This window comes from Amblyomma maculatum, chromosome 5 (assembly GCF_055883805.1).
Source record: "Amblyomma maculatum isolate TAMU_Amacu chromosome 5, ASM5588380v1, whole genome shotgun sequence".
Taxonomy (NCBI): Eukaryota; Metazoa; Arthropoda; class Arachnida; order Ixodida; family Ixodidae; genus Amblyomma; species Amblyomma maculatum.
This window is the reverse complement of record NC_139348.1, coordinates 64,029,806-64,053,063: the sequence shown is the minus strand read 5'-3', so window position 1 is coordinate 64,053,063 and position 23,258 is coordinate 64,029,806. Positions and strand designations below refer to the sequence as shown.

General features: G+C 45.5%; 1 long non-coding RNA gene across 1 annotated transcript in view; it reads left to right on the top strand.

Annotated features, from left to right (window-relative positions):
• The window catches only part of LOC146188421 (uncharacterized), an 82,837-nt gene extending 60,577 nt beyond the window's left edge, over positions 1 to 22,260 (top strand). Inside the window, exon 4 of the long non-coding RNA XR_014707534.1 lies at positions 22,019 to 22,260. This is a non-coding gene — a long non-coding RNA (uncharacterized LOC146188421). The remainder of the gene's footprint in view (positions 1 to 22,018) is intronic.
• The last annotated feature ends 998 nt before the right edge of the window (positions 22,261 to 23,258 follow it).

Here is a 23,258-nt window from a genome sequence, read left to right as displayed (position 1 = left end):
ATGACGTCCCTTTGCGCCCTTCAGCGAAGTGCACCGTACGAGTTGTTATCGACGGCATCCGCCATAATGTGCAGTTTGCTGTGTTGGCACCTTGTGCGCATCTCACGATTTTCGGAAGGGATTTTTTGTCAACCGCTTCAGCGTTAATTTCTTGTGGGGACCGTGGTATCCATATGACCGACAGCGAATTTTCATCTGACTTTTCTGAACGACATCATCCCCTCGTTGCCACCGCTGATACTGTTTTGCCTCCTCAGTGCGAAAAATTGCTTACTGTTGTTTCTGACCACATCACTGACGGGGACGTATATAGCACCATCATATAGTCATCTTTCACGCGGCATCGCCTTCCCGTCAAGTCTTGTCCGGTTCCACAACGGCTCAGCGACAGTAGTGGCCACTAACACTTCACGTGAATCCCTCGCGCTCCCAAAAGGAACTTCTCTGAATTGTATGGTAGATGTTCAACCTTTTTCCATGATGGCGCTCACCGCCTCTCCGCCTCAGCAACGTGTTTCGTCAGACGTCTCTCTTTCTGTTCTCGAAAAGACTATTAATCCTAAACTAACACCGAACCAACGCCAAGAACTGCTGACATGCTTTGACACCACCAAGCCATTTTTGATGCCACTTCCACACCACTGGGACGGACTAGTGTTGCACACCATCGCATCATTACTGAAGGTAACTCTATCGTTCGCCGACGGCCTTATCGGGTTTCCCTCTCTGAGCGAAAAGTAATTGAAGAAAATGTAAATGACATGCTCCATCGCAATATAATTCGTCCCTCAACAAGCCCATGGTCATCCCCAGTAGTGCTAGTTAAAAAAGGACGGCTCGGTACACTTTTGTGTTGACTACCGCGCACTCAACAAAATTACCCGCAAATATGTATATCCGATGCCGCGAATTGATGACGCCCTTGACTCCCTCCAAGGCTCCGAATATTTCTCTACCTTGGACCTCTGCTCAGGTTATTGGCAAATACCTATGCACGAGGACGACAAAGAAAAATTCGCTTTCGCAACACCCGATGGCCTTTACGAATTTAATGTTATGCCTTTCGAACTTTGTAACGCACCAGCGACATTTGAAAGAATGATCGACACTGTACTTCGTGGCCTAAAATGGAAAACCTGTTTGTGTTACTTGGACGACATTGTTATCTTTTCGGCAACCTTTCATAACCATCTCACGCGCCTGAATGAAGTCCTCACCTGTCTCGCTTCGGCAGGCCTTCAGCTCAACACCAAGAAGTGCCACTTTGCACAGAAGGAAATTAGATTATTGGGACATCTGGTCAGCCATGACGGCATTCGCCCATATCCTGAAAAAATCATGGCGGTCTTGAACTTTGCTCGTCCACAACGGACTACAGATTTGCGCAGTTTCCTCGGCCTCGCGTCCTATTTTTTTATAAGGCATTTTACAACTATTGCTGCACCACTTCATGAGCTACTTAAAGCACGCAGCCCTTTCGTGTGGACTGAACAGTGCGAAACGGCTTTTAATGACCTAAAACACGCCCTCACATCAGATCCTTTTCTTGGCCACTTTAGTGACAGCGCTCCAACTATCCTGCACACCGATGCCAGTGGTCACGGTCTTGGCGTTGTACTTCTGCAGCGTGATGCAACATCACGTGGGAAAGTGATTGCCTTTGCCAGTCGGACTCTGTCTCTAGCTGAGAAAAACTACTCAGTTACCGAGCAGGAGTGTCTTGCTGTCGTCTGGGCTATCCAAAAATTTCGCCCATACCTATACGGTCGGCACTTCACAGTTGTGACCGACCACCATGCTCTTTGCTGGTTGTCTTCACTAAAAAAGTTGACAGGCCGACTTGGCCGCTGGATCCTACGCCTGCAAGAATACCATTTCGACGTCACTTATAAATCTGGTCGCCAACACCAAGACGCCGACGCTCTCTCTCGCTGTCCCCTTTCGGAATCCACTTGCTGTTTTTCTTCCCAATTCATTTCCACCTCTGACCAGAGCCAACCATCTCTTTGCCCGGGGGGCCGCTTCCGACCCCCCGGGCAGATTATGTAAGCCTTCCGTGGATGTTCTTTAATTTGTAAACGCCATGATCTTCCTCTTTCATTTGTACATACCATCATCATCGTGCCGCGGCGCCGGCTCCGGCACGCGCCTGGGTTTTGTCATCGGATTAAAAACGCTAGACAAGGCATCGCTGGCCTTGCCGTCACGACCCTGCCGTCTCAACCCAGCCTTCTTTTACAATATATATATTCTGGCGCTTTCACTGACGGCTCGTCAACACTGATTTTGCAATGCCTGCGTGACGGCCAAGGTTTCTAATGAGTTAAGAGCTTTTACCTTTATAAATACCTAATATGTAACAGACAAGCTTATTTTCAAGTCTTTAGAATCCCCTTTCTTATGAATTAAGATATTATTTGCGTTCTTCCTTGGTTCCGATTCCGTCGATGACACCAGGCACTGCGTATGCAGGGTGGCCTGCTTTTCTCTAGCACGATATGCCCCCGTCGTTCAACAAATCTTTAATTACCGGATCCTCTCGCGCTGTTTCCCCTTCTCAAATATTCTAATGCTTTCCTAACTTCACCCTTTGTCACTGAGGAACGGCAGATCTTTTCCCTACCGCCATTCTCATTATTGTCCTCACTTCTTTTGCTACCCTAGAGATCAGTATAGAACTCTGGCCATTTCGTCTGCTTTGTCCATATTCTTGATGACATTGCCGGCCTTGTCCCTTAGCGCATATATATAATTTTCGCGTATGCCCAATGTCTTCTTCATGGCTTTAATGCACCGGTCTTTACAGCATCCTCAATTTTATTCATGTTTTACATCCTTATATCGTCCAAATTGTGCGTATATATTAGCTCCGATATCTCTGCCAATTCTATTTGATTTAATGGATTGGAAGCTTTCATACTTTCGCGTTTCTTAATCATTACGTCAATCTCCTTATACAGCTTACCGGTATCCTCTCTAACTACCCTACTGGCCACTTCTACAGCGAACACAGTAATGATAACTGAAATTATTGCTCATTGCTTCTAGGCTAATGTTGTTATCCTAGGCTAGAGCTCAATATTTATTTTCTAGCGAGATCTTGAACTCTTTTGGCCTCCCCCTCATCGCTAACTCATTAAAAGTCTACTTTCTTACTAATCTATTTTGTTCTCTCTCCATATTTAGGCTAATTTGAGACCTTACCATCCTGTGGTATCTGCATCGCACTGTCCCGATTACCTCTACATCTTGCATAATAGCGGTGTTATAGCCCACTATGAAGTCAATTTCATTTTTATTCTGCCCGTTCCATGCCCACTTCAGGTTATTTTTTTTTCCTTTGCTGAAAAAGGTGGTCATAATTCGTCAGTTATTGCGCTCTGCAAACTCAGCTAGTAAATCCCCGCATGCTATTTCTAGCGCCAATGCCATTGCCACCCACTGCTTGGTCTCCTGTCTGTTTTTTTTTCTTTTCTACCTTGGCATTGAAGTCGCCCATTAGTACAGCCACATGATGCGGGTCGTTAAGCGAGAACTCATCGCGGAACTGGTGCGCTGCCCACCGCGCACTGCGGCGGAGTTTCTCAGCGAGGCTACGACCATGGAGACAACGCTGCAACACCGGTCTCGTGAATAAAATCGTGACGTGAACATGGTTAGGTTTGACGCACTCCCTATCTATGCCGGCAGCGAGAGGGACACATTACGCAACTAGATCCGTTCTCTAGCGCGAGAGGAACTGCAAGCCCTTTGGATGCCTTGCAACATGACATCTTTTCCTTCACTGGCTGAAGTTGTCCGGAACGAGATGGGTATGGCAGCTGAGCAACTGCCTGACGTTCCACACCAGTTGACGCGAGGCCGACCAACGCATCCGTCCTACACAAGGCTCCCACGCCGGAGCATGGTATTAATGCCATAGCTCTAGCAATGGAGCCGCAGAGTCCTCGCAGGGAGGACCTCGCATGGAGCCGCATGGAGCCTCGCTACACCCCTCAGTTTACTATACCAGCGACCACGTAAAGGTCAGGCATGGCGGACCCGGGACTGTCGACCACTCTGGTATCACTGCGGTGCAGCCAGTCACCTCTACCAGGCGTGCCCACACCGCCGCGTCAATATGCGGGATTTTGACCCCGGAGACCCCTGGCCTCGGAATGGCAACAGTATCCCAACTCGTCCGGTTACCAAGAGCTTCGGCTACGTCATCGACAAGCTACCGCTCGCTAACTCTCAACTATTCCCGATGCCGCTCTCCCAGCCCTCGCCGGGAAAAGTAATACCAATGGCCTTCGGAGGCAAGATCGCTGATGTCAGGAAATATGAAAATCCTTCGTCATCGTCAGGCCGTTCCGACAAGATTTCGATGATAGCAGGTAGCGATAGCATCAGACATACTACCTCCGAATTATTGCGTAACGATTGATGGAGCTGATGTCACCGCGTTACTCGACACCAGTGCCGATTATTCTGTTATAAGCCAAGTCTCGCCCGAGAATTGAAGGAAGTTCTGACGTATTGGTCCGGCCGGAAAATTCGCACGGCGGGAGGCCACTTGATTGCCCCTGCAGGCAAGGGCACAGCGCGGGTTGGCATCTGTGGTTTTGTGCATGTCGGAGAATTCGTCATACTTCCTGAGTGTTTGAAGGACTTGATTCTTGGCCCAGACTTCCTGCAGACTAGCGGCGCTTGTGAAGAATAAGAGCCTGCTGCGGTGGTTGCATAGAACAGTAGATATTTTGCTTCTACGCTGAAGAATGGACGACGCACAAAACAGAGCACAGCGGCATTCACTGCTGATGAATTTCCGGAGCTTGAAGACTGCACAAGCAGCAGGATGCAATAGAAAACTAAATTGCGATGCTTTCAGCACGAATTGCACAGCTTCGTCAAAAGAAAGCGCGTATAGCCCAACGCAGAAAGGAGAGTTCAGAAAAACAAAGAAACGCTTGCAGTCAGTACGACAGCAAGGTTAGTGGATGCTCCGATTAGTAAACCTGCCGCTAACACACCAATATGGCAGGTGATACTGGAGACACTTACGTAACTGACGCACCTCATTCAGAGCAGCTTACTACATGGATTGAAGTATTGAAGTAGCCGAAACAAGTGAAAACAGACTACACATTGGAACTGCAGAGGGCTCTCTAATAAAGCTGGGGAAATCAAGACAACATTATTGTACGGCAAGCTGCATTCATCGGCGTTCTTGATACAGGAACACAATAGGTTATATTCAGTAACAGGATATATAGGGTACCAGTGTCCTTCCATTCCTTATAAACGAGCAAGAGCAGAGGACGAAACTCCAGGAAAAGCTGCCGTCAATATTAGGGCCAACATTCCCCAAACGCCACTTGACTTGAGCAAGGGGTGCAACACTCAGCAGGAAGTAGTTTGTGTACTCACGCGTCCAAACAAAACGCCCCTTATATTAGTGTCCGTGTAAGCTCGGCCAAAAAACACAGTAGTTAATCTTGGAGTGGTTAAGCATATTCGCCATTCATACCCTGGAATTTCGATACTTATAGGTGGAAAGTTTAACGCTCTGTACACTGTATGGGGATATAATTAGGATTCCAAAATCGGTGATCACGTTCATACGGCCTTCACAGAAATGAAATTTACACTGCTAAATCATCCAGGAGTCGCAACACTACCTGCAACACCACCTGCAACGCAAACAAGCTAACCAGTTTTGACTTGGTGGAAGGGCCCCGGTGCAGCATAATGGCAGACGGAATTATATGCGTGGGGTAGTGACCATGTCCCCATTAGTATTGGTCTTAGTTTGGGACATGTGAAGAAAATTCGAAAGAAAGCTTCTGTGTCATATTGGGATTCTGTACGGCAGGATACTCGAACTCATTCAGTTAGCCCGAATACTCTTGTTACCATCCTTCAAACGGTACTCAAGGATCACGCAATTACTGCGACATTGAACGAAGATAAGCCAACTAGCAACCTGCAGCTACTAAAACTTTGGACACACCGAGAACGGGCCGAGATACAGGCTGGTCGGCATCCTGAACTCGTGCAAATAACCATTGAGGTAAACAGAGTGACGCACACACACGCCGATATGAAACACAGCTGGTTCATAGGAGATGGGTTGAATGGTGCAGTCGTTTGGGCGGAGGAACGACCAACAAGGCCCTCTGGAGGACTTTCTATGGCATGGAAAAGAGGCGGCAGGTTAAAGATTATGCGAAAAGTATCAGACTCGCATTACAGCTAATACCAGTGGAGTTTGCAGGTCAGGCTGCTGCCCTTTTCTTCCCGAACCGTGCTCATTATCCGGCGCCTTCACCGAAAGTGGATGCGGTTGATAAAACAAGAAAAACTTCACCGTTTACCAAATCCGAGTTATTGGCTGCTATAGAAGAAGTGAATGGTAAAACTGTGCCTGGACATGACGATATTCCTTATGAAGTTTTCACGAATTTAGAAGGAGCCGCAGTTGACAGTTTATTGGATGTGGTAAATGAGGTATGGCAGGGAGGAGACATTCCACTTGGCTGGAAACACTCGGTGGTGGTCCCAATACCACAAGCTTGGAATCTTTGCAGCCTATTTCGCTAACACCCACAATTTGCAAGGTCAATAAAACGATGCTAGCCACTCGCCTGTCTTGGTGGTAGGAGAGTAATAAAAAATACCTTGCTCGACAAATTGAGTTCCGAACAAACCTTGGCACAGAAAATGAATGGGCGATGATCGCTGAACAGATCATACACGTGTCGCCTTATAGCCACCTAGTGCGCGCTGCAGTGGCTACCGACGTGGCGAAGGCATACGACAACGTGTTACATGCCAAGATTATCAGCAACATGGAATGTATGGGCATTCCCTTGCAGTTCATAAAATCAGTACATAATCTGCTTAAGGACAGGACGTTTTCAATCCGGATAAACGGAAAACAAATTGGCAATTACATCTCGAACAGAGGCGTGCAACAAGGGTAAGTGTTAGCACCTTTGTTATTTAATATCTTACTGACTCCATTGGCGTGGACATTAGCTGAAATACCAGAAGTCCGGTTCATGATATAAGCAGATGATGTGACGATTTGGTCTGTTCATAAACAACTTCAGATAAAAAATCGATATCTGCAAGCGGCTTTAAATACCATAGATGAGTACGTCCAAGATGCAGGTATGGAATTGTCACCTCAAGAGACCAGTACATTCATGTTGCAAACAAGAATGGAAGAAAACAATTGGCAACGCAAGGAGTCATCCTAAAGATTGGAAATCGGACATTGGAAGAGGTGGACGAGTTGAGAGGTCTTGGCCTATAAATCCACAAATCCGGCAAAGGAACACAATGGCTTCATAAGGTGAAAAAGTAGCTGTGACTTCCTTAAACTTGATAACACGCATTTCGTCTAGGGGAGCAGGAGCTCAGGCGGACATGTAAAGACGTCTTGTACAATAGGTGTTACAGCCGAGGATGCTATACTAGGCCCAATTCCAAAGGTCTCAGGAGGCGGCAGTGGGCGAAATTCGAAACAATAAATATAAACGCAATGCGCACTATCACGGCCATACCAAAACTTATCCCTATCTCTATTCTCCAAGAGTTTGCACAGATAAATACGTTGACAGAATTAATTGAACAACGACAGGCAACAAGGGATATGAAGCGAAAGTACATGCCCATAGCATCCCTGTAGAACGAAGTGGCAGTTCAAACACCACCAATGGCAGACCTCCCTCCCTGGGAATTCATGACTATTACGACAAACAAGACCACTTGGCTTCATCGCAAAGAAAAGCTGGCATCATGACCTCTAGTTGATGAACTTCTGGGTACCTACTATTGCATATACGGATGCATCAATTATAGAAAATGGCGACACAACAGCAGCTGCTAGTCCAACACACAGTGAACTAAAGGTACATAAAGAATATTGCTAAGAAGAAGGCGAAGCGGGCGGTAGCGCGTAGCCCGCTGGCCATAAAAGTATGTTTCATCTTCATGTCATCATGTAGTTCTGTTTCTATTGTGTCGCCGTGTTTCATCGCCTGTCATGCCCCCCGTAACATGTGGTTGGAGGTGCGGTTTATCCCTATCCTCGCCTTCACCGTCGAAAACAACCATATGCCGGGTCCATCGGCCGACAGCCCGCGGAGATCGCCGCCTAGCTTTGCCCCAGCCCTTCGTGCTCAGACCCGACCAGCCGCTCTCCCCAACCCCGTCCCCAGCCCTGGCCACAACAGATGATGACCAGGAAGAGCCCAAAGCTGACCCGACCGACCTCTCGACGAAGTGGCCTCACGACCACTTGAGCGATGACAGCACCCTCGCCCAATCTCTTCGGCGTGTCTATGAGCCTTGGCCTTAGGCAAACGGTGAAGATTGGACCTGATGCTCTTGGGCAAGCATTTATCCCATCTTCGAATTCATTGTGGTACCCAGCGTTACATGTCCTAATCCTGCGTCTGTGTTCATTGTCACTTCATGCAATGAATTTCTAGCAATCGATCGGACGAACGCTCGGTGGCCCCGGGTAGTGCTACGAAGATGACGAAGCGGTCAGTGGCGCGAGGCGGAGTGCTCGCGCCAGGCTTGCTGGCTATGAAAGCATATTTCATCGTCATGTCATCATGTCGTTCTATTTCGGTTGTGTCGCCGTGTTCCATCGCTTGTCACGCCATCACGTAACAATATGTTTCAGAGTACCCGGACCCGCTTGTGATGGAAATATACGCAATCTTCGATGCTATGCAGGCCATAAATAAAATATATTCCATAACTGAAGTCCACATCTATACAGCCCCCTTCAGTTCAGTTCAGTCGTTCAGTCGTGTCCGACGCTTCGTGACCCTATGGACCATATCACACCACGCTTTCCGGTCTCACTATCTTCCTAACATTACATAACTTCATCTGCAGCGCCTCGAGGATGCCATCTAACCATCACGTTCGCTGCCTACCCCTTCTCCGCTGACCCTAAACCTTTCGCAACACCAACTCTTACTCCAGCGACTCCTCTCTTCTCATCAGATCACCAAAGTAGCTAGCTTTAACTTTAGAATTTGAACCTTTAATGAGCAGTCAAGGTTTATGGTCGACAATATCGACTGATTTTATGTTCTGGCAGTCCAAGGAACTCTAAAGAGTCTCCGCCAGCACCACAATTCAAACGCGTCAATTCTTCGGCGCTCAGCTTCTTCACAATCCAACTCTCGCATCCATACATCACAACTGGAAATACCATAGCACGAGTTATACGGATCTTGGTTGGCAGTGTAATGTCTCTGCTCTATACTAGGCGGTCAAGCTTAGCCATGGCTCCCTTCCCAGAAGCATCATCATCATCATCAGCCTGATTATACCCACTGAGGGCGAAGGCCTATCACATATTTCTCCACTTAACCCGGTTCTGTACTAGCTGCATCCACTTGACCCCTGCGAACTTCTTAATCTCATCCGCCCACCTAACTTTCTGCCGCCCCCTGCTACGCTTTCCTTCCCTTGGAATCCAGTTTGTTACCCTCAGCGACGATCGGTTATCCTCTCTTCGCACTACATGTACCCCCCATGCCCATTTCTTCTTCTTAATTTCCACAAGAATGTCGGTAACTTGAGTTATTTCTCTGACCCACTCTGCACGCTTTCTATCTCTTAATGTTACCCCTACCATTTTTCGTTCCATAGCCCTCTGGGTTGTCCTCAACTTAAGTAGAACTCTCTTGGTTAGCCTCCATATTTCAGCCCCATAGGCGAGTACAGGCAAGATGCAACTGTTGTATACTTTCCTCTTGAGCGATACCGGTAAGCTGCTAGTCAAAATCTGCGAGTGCTTGCCCATCCCTATCTTATACTTCTTGTTATTTCCTTTTCATGGTCCGGATCTGCGGTTACTACCTGTCCTAAGTAGACATAATCGCCTACTACTTCCAGTATTTCGCTACCTAATGTAAACTGCTGTTCCTTCCCCATGCTGTTGAACATTACCTTAGTCTTCTGCATATTGATTTTCAAGCCTACCTTTCTACTTTTTCTGTCTAGGTCATCAATCATTATTTGCAGTTTATCCCCCGAGTTGCTTAGCAAGGCAATGTCATCAGCAAATCGCAGATTACTGAGGTATTCTCCATCTACCCTTATCCCTAACTGCTCCCATTTCAAGTCTCTGAATAATTCCTCTAAACGAGCTGTGAATAGTACTGGGGAGATTGTGTCTCCTTGCCTAACACCTTTCTTTATGGAATTTTGTTACTTTCTTTATGCAGAACTATGGTTGCTGTGCAGCCACTATATATATCTTCCAGCACTTTCACGTACGGCTCGTCTACCCCCTGATTTCGCAATGCCTGCATCGCCGCCGAGATTTCAACTGAGTCAAATGCTTTTTGGTAATCAATGAATGCTATGTATAAGGGCTGGTTATATTCCGAGCATTTTTCTATCACCTGATTGATGGTATGGATATGATCGATAGTAGAGTACCGTTTCCAAAACCCTGCTTGATCTTTTGCTTGATTGCAGTCTAAGGTTGTCCTGATTCTATTAGCGATTACCTTAGTAAGTACCTTATACGTAACAGACAGTAATCTGATTGGTCTGTAATTTTTAAGATCCTTAGAGTCCCCTTTCTTGTGGATGAGGATAATATTTGCATTCTTCCATGGTTCCGGTACCGTCGATGACACCAGGCACTGCGTATACAGGGTGGCCAGTTTTTCTAGCACGATATCCTTCCCGTCCTTCAGCAAATCTGTAGTTATCTGATCCTCTCCAGCTGATTTCCCCCTTTAAATAGTTTCTAGTGCTTTCTTGACCTCGTCCTTCGTGACTGGTGGAACGTCTGATTGCTTTTCCCTACCGCCAATCTCATTACGGTCCTGACTACTTTGGCTACTGTAGAGATCTGTATAGAACTCCTCGGCTACTTAGACTATCTTTTCCATAGTAGTGATGACGTTGCCCGCCTTGTCCCTTATCGCATACATCTGGTTTTTGCCTATGCCCAATTTCTTCTTTACCGCTTTAAGGCTTCCCCCGTTCTTTACAGCATGCTCAATTTTCTGCATGTTATACTTTCTTATATCGGCCACCTTGCGCTTATTGATTAGCTTTGACATCTCGGCCAATTCGATCGGGTCTGCTGGATTGGAAGCTTTCATACTCTGGCGTTTCTTAATCAAGTCTTTTGTCTCCTTAGACAGCTTACCGGTATCCTCTCTAACTATCTTACCGCCTACATCTACCGAGCACTCAGTAATGATGTCTCTGAAATTATTATTCTCTGCCTCTAGGGTAATGTCGCCATCCTCAGTTAGAGCTGAATACCTATTCTGTAGCGAGATCCTGAACTCTTCTGCCGTCCCCCTCACCGCTAATTCGTTGATGGGTTTCTTTCCTACTAATCTATTGCGTTCCTTCAGATTTAGGCTAATTCCGGACCTCACCATCCTGTGGTCACTGCATCGCACTTTCCCGATTACTTCTACATCCTGCACAATGGCGGGGGTTGAACACATTATGAAGTCGATTTAATTTTTAGTCTCTCCGTTAGAACTTTTCCATGTCCATTTCCGGTTCTTCCGTTTGCTGAAGAAGGTATTCATGATTCGTAAGTTATTGCGCTCTGCAAACTCAACTAGTAACTCCCAACTGCTATTCCTAGAACCAATGCCACAGTCACCTACTGCCTTGTCTCCTGCCTGTTTTTTCCCTACCTTGGCATTGAAGTCGCCCATTAGTACAGTATACTGCGTCTTTACTTTTCGCATTGCCGATTCTACATCTTCATAGAAGCTCTCAACTGCCTGGTCATCATAACTACATGTAGGGGCATAGGACTGTACAACCTACAGTTTATACCGCTTATTAAGCCTAATTACGATGCCTGCATCCCTCTCATTAATACTATAGAATTCATCTATATTACCCGCTATATACTTATTGACAAGGAAACCTACACCTAGTTGTCGCCTCTCTGGTAAACCTCGATAACACTGTACATGCCCATCATTCAGTACAGTATATGCCTCATTCGGCCTCCTAACCTCACTAAGCCCTATGACATCCCATTTCATGCCCTCTAGGTCCTCTAACAGCACTGCTAAACTAGCTTCACTAGCTAGGGTTCTAGCATTAAACGTTGCCAGGGTCAGTTTCCAATTGCGGCCTGTCCAGCGGAGCCAGGCTTTCTTAGCACCCCCTGCTGCGTCACAGGTCTGACCGCCGCCGTGGTCAGTTGTTCCGCAGCCGCTGGCGACTGAGGGCCGGGGTTTTATGGAGCTTATCATAGGAGGTTGTGGCCAGTTACTGCACCAGGGTGGCCAACTCCTGTTCTGGTGAGGAAGTGCGCTGCCGGAGGTGTTCACCGGCATCAGGTCGCACCCCAAACCTGTGTATGCAATTCCATCAACACGCGGATTTTTTTTTTATCCGGTGGAGAATTGCGCGGCACCGGGATTTGAACCCCGGTCCTCTTACATGTGAGGCGGATGTTCTACCGCTACGCCACCGCTGCACCTTCCCAGAAGCAGGCGTCTCCTAATTTCATGGCTGCAGTCTCCTTCCGGGGTAATCTTGAAGCCCAAGAAGAGAAAATCTGTCACAGCTTTCACTTCTTGTCCCTTGATGCTCCAGGACTTGATAGGGCAAGACGCCAAGATCATTTTCTTTTTAATGTTCAGTTTAAGCCCAAACTTCTTACTCTCTTCTTGTAAGCGGATCAAAAGGCTATTGAGTTCCACTGCATTTTCTGCCATTAAAGTAGTATCATCCGCATACCTAAGGTTGTTGATACGTTTCCCAGCCATCTTCACTTCAGCTGAAGACTCATTCAGACCGGCCTTCCTCATGATGCACTCAGCAAAAAGGGTAAATAGGCAGGGCGCCAGTATGCAGCCTTACTCCTTAGATACTTCTTAGCTGCCATAAAACAACTGAAGAAAGTCACAACGACGCTATGTGTAATCCACCAAATCCACGCCTCAATAAAAAAACAAAGATACGCATCCAGATATATTGGTCACAAGACGATGCTGAGAACGCTGAGCATAGAAAAGTTCACCACCTCGCACACGAAGTTCCAAACACTAAGGCGCCCCCCACCAGGCTCCCTTTTGATGCCCGTTCCAATGTTCCCATCTTATCCTCTTTAAGGAAACGTACACGTCCCCTCATTCCCCGTGTACATTCCCACTCCCTCATAACTTAACGAGATTGGAGGAGGTTTCCCTTATAAGGATAAGTGCTGGGGCGGCCCTTACCCCGTCGGTGACATGCAGATGGGAATCTCAAAAAGACATCGGACCAACAACAGGCCCGAATTGTTCCACACCAGATGCAGAAGTGGATGTTTGCCACCTGCTGTGGACTTGTGCAGGGACAAGGGCATCAAGGACACAGATTCTTTGCGAAGTGGGACTAACCGCAATGAGGGAAGAGGACTTCTCTAAATGGCTCACCGACAACGATAAGAGCGGGAGCCTGCTCCGGTTCCTTACGGAAAATAATTTACATGAGTTTCCATAATATGCTTTATGGCAAGCTTGCGTAAAAAAAAGGATAACATTGCTCGCTTTATTTGGATATCCATAAAAATTAACTTTTTCAATTTTTTACTTTTCCTGGCATCCTGCTAACGCCCATTTAAAATTTAACATGTGCAGTGAATCCTTATGCAAAAAATTTGCCTTTGACATTAGGGTGCTTCTTCGAACACATAACTACTTTCAGCCACCTATTCATTGTTCACTTTGTTTGGCACTTGTTAACAGTCACATTTCTGTATATCATCCTTTATATCATCAGGGGGGACAGCGGCCGATGTAGCTCAGTTGGAAGAGCACCGGACGCGTTATTCGGGGGTCGTGGGCTCGGTTCCCATCATCGGCACGTTGTTTTTCTTCTACTTTGTGTTTAATTATATTTCCCCTAAACAGATTACATTACTAATTTATGTTATTATCCAAGTAAACATTAAAAAAAAGACAAAGTACCATCCCCAACGCTTTTCTTGGCCTCGCCGACTGTTGGCTTCTTTCCTTCATGTATTATAACGAGCACCCTCATTTCCCCTTAATTGATCTGCTTGTAGCTTACGGGGTCTCGGTTCTGGGAGTCTTGAAGCCATAGGCAGCGTAAGAGGGTTCTAGCACAGCTTTCGCCCTCGCTCTTGATTACGTTCTACGTGGCGCTGGCGGTAACAAAGGACGTTCCACGTCCGCCGCTATGGTTGAGGGTGGTGCTGGTGAACACTCTAAAGGTTCGTATGCAGACAACATAAATACCCAAAAAAGTAGGGGGGACAGCGGCCGATGTAGCTCAGTTGGAAGAGCACCGGAGCAATATTCGGAGGTCGTGGGTTCGGTTCCCACTATTGGCACGTTGTTTTTTCTTCTACTTTGTGTTTAATCATATTTCTCCTAAACAGATTACAATACTAATTTCTCTGATTATCCAAGTAAACATTAAAAAAAAAAGACGAAGTACCATCCCCAACGCTTTCCTTGTCCTCGCCGACTGTTGGCTTCTTTCCTTCATGTATTATAACGAGCACCATCATTTCTCCTTAATTGATCTTCTCTGCATCAGGTAGGCTTATTTGTTATATCCGAAATGAAAACTTTAAGACAAATATATACAGCAGTGTGTACAGCGCTTAAAAGAAGGATGTTTGACACCAGCCGAAAAGTCCTGCAAGAAAGTGTCGGCCACAACGGTTTCAAGATCCAGAGGGCGTGGTTTGGGAGAAGAAAGGTCCCCCATGCGTATCCTTTGTATGGACTAGGCTCCGCCTCAGCTAGCCATCTTGTTTTCGTTATCTGGCGAAGCGCTTGATAACACCTCCAAACTTCTGGTTCAAATATCATATAAATAGTCGTGCTAAGGGGTCCAAACATGATGCTAGATAGACAACTATACAGGGTATCGAAAAGCTTACTTTAGTTAAGGGTTAAAAAATGAAACATTTGAGATAGCCCAGAGAACCACCTGTATACAGCTGCCGGCCACCTGGCGCACCAGAGTGAATTGTTTATTTGCAATTAGCTAACAAGTATTTGAGAGAATTCCTCTAATTTACTAACTATTCACCTTAGACAATTGATGAGTTGGCAAAGTTAGAGAGCAGCTTACAAAACCTCCATTCCATTTATTTTCGATAAAGAATCATGTGTGTCGTCTTTCGAAGCTCTAAACACAGCCGGAGAAATACAAAAAATATCGCGTGTCAGGCGCATTCGATCTCCTGTGCTGCTCTCAACCTGCTGCTCTCAACCTAGGTTTCAGTCAACAAAATCAGCTGCGGTCTTGGCTCCACGACCCCATTGCAGTGGCAGGCAGATATGTCTGCGGTGGGTTTTTCATCCGCTTCTGGCAGTAGGCGCACATGAGGTGCAAGTCACAACAAGCACACCGCGCTGGCTGCAACCATCACCAAATATAATCCTACCTCTGGGACGGAGCTGTCGATTGCGGCCGCCGCTAATTTCGTTCACACAAACCACGATTAAGAGCACCACCACTGCGGGGCACGAATGCATTAATCACGGGATATTTTTTGTACTACGCGGACTTTCTTTATTCCTTGGAAAAACTATACACATGAGGATTGTTCGCAAATTAATGAAATGAGGGTTTTAAAAGACGCTCTCCGACTCGCCAACCACATTTATTTTCTAAAGGCAATACTTAGTGAAATTAAAAATATATATTTTAGCCTATATTATACAGTTACAAATAAAATGTGCATGTGGTGCACTACATATCGGTGGAAGCTGTATACAGGTGGTTTCTCTGGCTTTTCTCAAATCTTTTATTTTTAACCTTTGGCAAAATATCTTGGACACCCGGTATAAATCAAAGTGAAAATATAGGTCTCTATTATGGTGCTATGTCTCTATTGTTGCTAGGCAGCTGTCATTTTGTCACTTAGTGTGGTTCCATTATATATTGTTACGGTGAAATAAGAAAAGGAGTGGGGTTATTCACATTGCTGTGGCAGCGGGGCAAGATAAGGATTACAATTAACCTCACCAAAAAACCAACGCCTCTTTCTCTTCTGCCATCGTTTGCAGTAGCGAGACATTTCCCCCTTGCGCAGCTGTAGCTCTCTGGGCATGCTCATGAGGCGTGCGAGGCTGACACGGCATCAAACGGGCAACGGGATATATTTCGGTTTTGGCAGACCGCCAACCTGATGCGGTCAGGCGGGCTATATCCGTAACTTAAATCACTGATTTTTTGACAACCACATATGGGCCGTCATAGTGGTCCAAGAGTTTTTGATCTAGGCCGCGGCGGCGCCGACTTAGACTCCTCAGCTCGACAAAAGCGCTTATAGAGTACCTTACACACCACTCACTGGCCTCATATCGTACTTTGGGGAGTTCTTGTGAAGCAGCGGACCATAAGCGGCCGATTCTCCGAGCTTATTCGGCGCAGCAGACGGTCTCAGCTAGACATGGATTTTAACGACTTGAGAAGAGCACTATAGTATCCAGGGAGTGGCGTGGTTATCTGGCATACAACAGGAGAAATGGGCTGTGCCCACTCGTCTCACGCGTGGCTGTGTTCAGCGCATATGTGATGGAGGGTAGTATGATGTCCGAGGTTCTTATGTCCTGCATCCAGATACATGGCGAGCGTGTTGATAAGCGCTCTGTTGAGTACTCATTCAAGCCATTGCTTTGGGGCTAATATGGCGTCGAGTGTCGAGAAAGTTGCGGCATCATCAACAGGGAATTGACAGCCCCAATCAGGGATGACAATCTGTGGCGACCCGTCTCATAAGACTGCTCCGCTGGCTTGGGCGGCATCAAAAACTGGCTGCAGACCTTTGGTCATTCGATGTTCCTTTTTAAAAACGTTCGGGTCGGGGAAGGCCGGCCCGAGGGCCGATATATAATTGTCGAAATCGTCCCTTTCCCGGCCACTGCACCTAGAAAGACAATCTGCGTCTGCATGTCGCCTCCCACGTTTGTAAATAGCGACAAATTCATATTCCTGTAACCGGAGGACCCAGCGTGTGAAGCGACCACATGGGTCCGAAGGCTCTACAGATTGAATGATGGTCACTAAAGATAGTGAACTACTGTCAAATATGAACGGAAACTCTGCACAGCGAAACCGAAAGCCAGGCATTCTTGTTCGGTGGCTGTGTAATTTCGCTCTGCCTTGCTCAAGGTACGCCTTGCGTAATCAATATCATGTTCTCTTTTGTGGTTGCGTTGGACAAGGACTGCATAGAGGCCGATTCCAACAATGTCCATGTCAATTTCTGCTAATGCCGCAGGATCGAAGTAACGTGGTGACGTGATCGAAACTAGTTTGGCGGTTTTCGATATTAGAAAAAAAAAAACTTCAACTGAGGGAGGGACACATCTCACTCTGGTGTCTAATCAAAAGTGGCCTTTTTTTGAGAAGGCACGTCAATGAGGAACCAAAGTCAGCAAAGCCGCTTATAAAGCGTCTAAAAGGCGAACATAACCCTAGAAAGCTAAGAAACGCCTTTATTGTCTACGGAGGTTTAAAGGACTCAACAGCGGCACTTTTCCGAGGACCCTGCGTAACACCATCACCATCGACAAGGTTGCCTAGCTCCAGCACTTGGCGCTCTCCAAAGCGAAGCTTTTCGATTTCAGAATTAGGGCACGTTGTGCAGACAGTTCAAGACGCGGAATAGATGGTCATTGTGCTCTTGGAAACACATCTCAAATATGACGACATTGTCCAGATAGGAAAGGGAAATGTCCTATTTTAAGCAACGCAGAAATGTTTTTGATAAATTGTTCAAAAGTAGCAGACGTATTGCACAGCCCAAACAGCATAACATCAAAATGAAAAGATCATCTGACTTGACAGAAGCTGTTTTATCCTCATCCGCAGGGTCTACTGAAATTTGTCAGTAGCCAGATCTGAAGTCGAGACAAGAAAAATACGACGCACTAAAGGCGGTTGAAGGCGAAATTTATATGAGGAAGAGGATAGATGTCATTTTCGTAGCATAATTTAGACAACGGCAGTCGACACAAAATTGCCGTGAACCATTTTCTTGCGAAGAGAATGACATGGGCTAGCCAGGGGCTAGATAACGCCTGTATCAAGAATTTCTGTAGTATATCCTCCACTTGCTCATAAATGACTATGCTCAGATGGGGACACGCGATATTGCTTTTGGCGGATGGGACGAGCCGAACTAGTAACGATGGTATAATGCGTCTGAGATACAGGGCAAAAGGTTTGTCTATTTATTTGAGAAAAGTCAAACATAGGCGAGAAGGGTAAAAAAATATCCACGAGAGTACGGCGTTAAGCTCAGCTCATATCGGCGCTGATCGTGATAATATGCAAGTCGAATATTCATTGCGGCTGGAGGTGCGGCGACATTAGTAGCATCTTTGACGAAAACAACGACGCAGGTCACATGGGGTCCACATGAGGCAAGCTACAATCCAGATGGTAAAACTGCAGGCTCGGTCGATGGGTTGATGTTCCACAACGAGGCACTACCTTGATGGAAGATGATCATACGATGAAGAATAATAACATTTTTCTTGAGGCATACTGAGTAAACTGTGTGCACAAGTGCCAGAATTGTAACCTGGCAAATAAGTGGAGCGGAAACAGGGACAAACATGACAGACAAGGGTGGAACTAGCATGCCTTCATTACGGCCGTTTCAAAAAGACTCCAGTTGATAGCCGTCAAATAGAACCTCTTCACTTCAGCAGTCCACTATAGCACCACGAAACTTCAAAACATCCTTGCTGAAATCATGTCATGCGTAGATTAGGTAGGGATGGCAAATTCGGCTTGAAATATTGCACTATATACCCGCCGACATTCTGACGCCGCAACGCCCCTCCACTAACACCAGAAAACATTGAAGCACGATCGTATTCAAACATTACTTTACGTCCCAGCCAGTGCCTAAACTCATTACTCATCGCATACACACTCGTACCCGTATCCACAAAAGCTAATGAACTCACATCATCAACGAACACACGAATTTTGTTTCTCAGCTTTACAGTTGAAGGAGGAATATTGACGCACAGCACATTTCAGTGGCCTTACCGTAACCCATTGGTTGCGCTGGTTAGTTTTCCTGACAAGGTGGCACGAAGTTCTGCCGTGGTGATGAAGAACGACGCGCACGGAAAGCGGGTGGAGGAGTAACACTTCGATTAGATGCTCAAAATTTGTCCCAGAGATTTTCTTTAAGGATGTTGCAGTAACACACAATCGGAGCAGTAATACATTGCTGGAGATCGAGGCTATATTGCCGAATGTTGGGTACTGTTGGAGTGCATGGCTGTTATAGCTTGTCGGCAGCCTACTGCACTAGTACCTGGCAATGTGACCTTCAACGCGGCAGCGTGGAAGGTCACAAAATGCTGCTGTCGACAAGAGCCAGGAGCAGCAGGGCGCATTGTAGTTATTGCTGAATGCTCGTACTGCTCAGGAATCCTGGTAGCTCAGTTTGAAGACCGAGATGTACTTGAGGCAAAGTCATATCTTAGACCATCGAGCATTGATGCTGCCGGATTGGCAGAATGCAAAAGCGGGTAGTAAATAAAAGCTGCAACTTCAAAGCCTGGGAGAGGGCAGCGCTGGATTCGCTTGTGGTGGTCAAGAGCCCGCCTTCTTGAGACCCTATGGCCAGAGGCGTCATGAGGTTCATGCTGAGGAAGTGGATTGAGCGCATAGTCCTCTCACGATTTGCATACCAGTCGAAGGAAGATCTTGTAGGGCATGGTCATGAGGACTGTCCATGGTAGGCACGTTAGCCAGCCGCCCAATATTTGGCACAACATGGCATATTTCGAGACCTTGAAACGCACGGATGTGCCTAATGATATTGTAGGAAGTGTCAAGGAAGTGTCAAGGTTGTCTTTGGCGATTAAGATGTTTTGCTGAAACTGACCTTATCCATCCTTCTGCCATTGATGTGTGACCCGGAGTGAGGCCTCGTCAGGAAGTATGCCACAAGCTTCTTCCTTTTGCCTCTTCCCGTGGGCATGTTCTGTGTATATGATTGATGTCTGAATAAACCTATTATTAATATTACTACGTCATCCGCGAGGACATTCAAAATGGGATCGACTCTTCCTTCCCCAGGCTTGTTTATATGCACGCAATTGTATAGTAATGTTTCTTCTGTGCAAGTTGTGCAATTTTCACTGTGTAATTGACCTCTTTGGGCAAGTGCTGCTCAGTTCGGTTTTTGCTTGGAACCGAGTAGCCAACACGCATTTTTAACTCTTCGGTAAACTGTTTCAAGTTGTTAAGTTGTCTCGTTATTCGCAAGCCAGGTCATCGCCGTATGAGTTAGAAATATTACGACATTGGTTTACATGGTGACGAGTTACCGCTGGTTATGCACTTAACTCTTTGATAACGAAGTAGCCATTTCTCAGCGTCCTGACCGTCTTCTGCTGCAAATTGCATAATAACAATGCTCTTTAACGAAGTTATTTTTGTACGAAAGCTGCAATATATGGCTCATAATGAAGCATTTGACTAGAGCGTTTGATAGCGTTCTCCTAAGCACTGTTCATAAAATATTCTTCAGGCGTTCATTGCCTTATTATCCAACCATATAATCACCGCATAGAAGGCGTTTCACTCCAGAGAACTAAATTATTCTATCCCATCGTGTAACCGGGCAGCTAATGGCCATTTATATATATTAAAAGTTATGCGAGTGCGTTACTTTAGCAGTTTTTGGGCATTCTTAGAGAACATCACTCTCGAAGAATTTAACACAAGATTGAGAATTAGGTTTCTTTGTGAATTATTCTGCAGCTTTCACAAAAGCAGCTCCCGCGTGTTAAAAGATGATTCTTATTCAGAAATGTGGCGCAACAAACACAAACACAAGAGAAGATACACAACACACTCGCACACTACCAACTGTAATAAGAATCTGAAAACACTTCCTCTTCACCACTCCTCCTCTTCTACACTCAGGCACATCTCATCTTCCTCTTCTCATCTTCCTCTTCTTTGTCAAGGGGATAGTGGCACTTTCTTCTTCGCAGACCATAAACATCGTCTAAACATGGCAGTCACCACTCTCATCTTCCTCTTCTTCTCTTCTTTGCCAAGAGGATAGTGGCACTTTCTTCCTCGCAGACTATAAACATCGTCCGAACATGGCAGTCACAAATTCTACACTGTCTTGTTACTCCACACCTCTGCTTTGCCCAGTAACTCATACCACGCTGGACAAGCAAATATCACCACATAGTCACACAGTCATACACTAAAAACCACCGCCACACATATACAGTAGGACATGTCCATCCAACAACATAACTTGTGTAGTCCCTATGTATTGAAAAACTTTAAGCTGCCAAAGTCTACGGAGCCACGAAGCCCATATACTTGAGGGAAAAGACTCTTCAAACTACCTTGGCCCCAAAACGTAAGAGGAGTCCAAAAATAACAGCTTTAGGCCAAGAATAACAGCTTGAGGCCCGATAATAATCTCATTCTTTGCATTACTCAGGAGGATTGCTCAATAAAAGAAAATTCTTTTCTACGTAAGCTCAACGAAGCTTCACTAATACATTTTTCTTCTTTCTTCTGTATCCAGTACGCCTCTCAAAGTTCCCGCGCCATCTTATCCCGACTCTTTCCTAATATGTTAAGCTTATTAAACAACGGCTCACACTTGCACTTCTGACAGTGCAGGGGTAAATTTGACCCGTTGCCATTTTCCATGGACTTCTCGTGTTCCCTCATTCTATCATTAATGCATCTTCCAGTTTGCCCTATATATACTTCACCGCACGTCAGAGGAACCTCATAAATCGCTCCCACCCGACATCAAAAAAAACTCTTTGCATGCTTCTTATGCGCATTGCCCTTTCTTTTTCCTCCCTATTAATGCACATAACCCACCCAGTTTTTGGGGGGCAGAAAACACAACTGGCACCCCAAACCTATCTGCCACCTTTTTCAGGCAGTGTGCAACTCTATGTATATAGGGGATCCCCTGTGGTCGTTTATTGCTCAACATATCTGCTGTTCTTTTTTTCAGGCACACTACCTGAAAAAGGTTCCCGACTACTGGAGACACTCTCAAGTGAATGAATCGATGCTACCGACATAAGACATTCAATCAATTCTACTCTCGGCATGATTTCACGTTAATTGTTGCAGCTAGAATAAGTCTATAACCATAATGTGATGGTCGATTCATGGTTTTCGTGAGCAGACAAAAATTTTGGAAGAAATATTAGCACTTTTTAGGCGGCTTACATGTTTAGTTTATTTTATGCTGTATAAAACTAATGATTTTATAAGTTTCCGAAAGAAATCGTTCTTGGCGCCTTTATATAATGCGCATTATCGCAGTTCATACCGCCTTTTTATTGCGTACAATGGACACTGGTATCGATTAAGAGTACTTTCACGTATTTTCATCTATATTTTGCTCAGCCGCGTTGTTAAGTTACATGGTTTTCATAAAAAAAAAAACAAGTTGAAGGAGTTTATAACGGATGTAGCCTGGAAAATTGCGCAACTAATTTCATTGTATGGTGGCTCCTAGCACTTGTTCTGCGCGTTCACATTTTTTACTTGAATCGAATACAGACTTCTTCATCATTTTGTTGGTAAACAGGTTGTTTTTATATTTGAAACTAAAAACAAAACGCTTGGTTACTTACCAGCCAGTTCGGTTTATCCAAAAAAGTGTAAAGATAGTTCATATAAAATAAGGGAATCGCATTAATTACTGCTTTCTATAGCCTAGTGTTATAAAATAAGGACACATTGATTGATAAGGTGTATTGTAGAAGAAGAAAGAGAAAGACAACACAACTGTTTAGTAATTCCTTTTGTTGAGATATGACAAGCCAGTGGGATTATGTCAACCTCAAATTACTGGAGAAAGCGAGCAAAAAAATAAAACGACATTATTCATGAAAGGGACCATCAACGATTAGTATAAAAAAACGCATAGTATTTTATATTTTTATCATTTTTCTTTTCATTTTAATAGTCCCAAGCTCTTCATAAAGGTCAGTCATTATCAAAGGCACGCAATATCCTTCACTTTATTCGCATAACTTCAAGAGCGTTCTAGCTTGGTGTATTTTTCTGACATTTAGGCGCAATGTTTTGCAGGAACTTTAAGGCAACCGCGAAGTACCAAGTTATCAGTACAAGAGGGTAAATTAGTTCTTAAAATTAGAGTATGGCATGCTAGGGTAATGTCACTTGTAAAGGTTCTGCAGCGTGTTACCATGTTATACTCTTTGCCTTTCCTTTATACG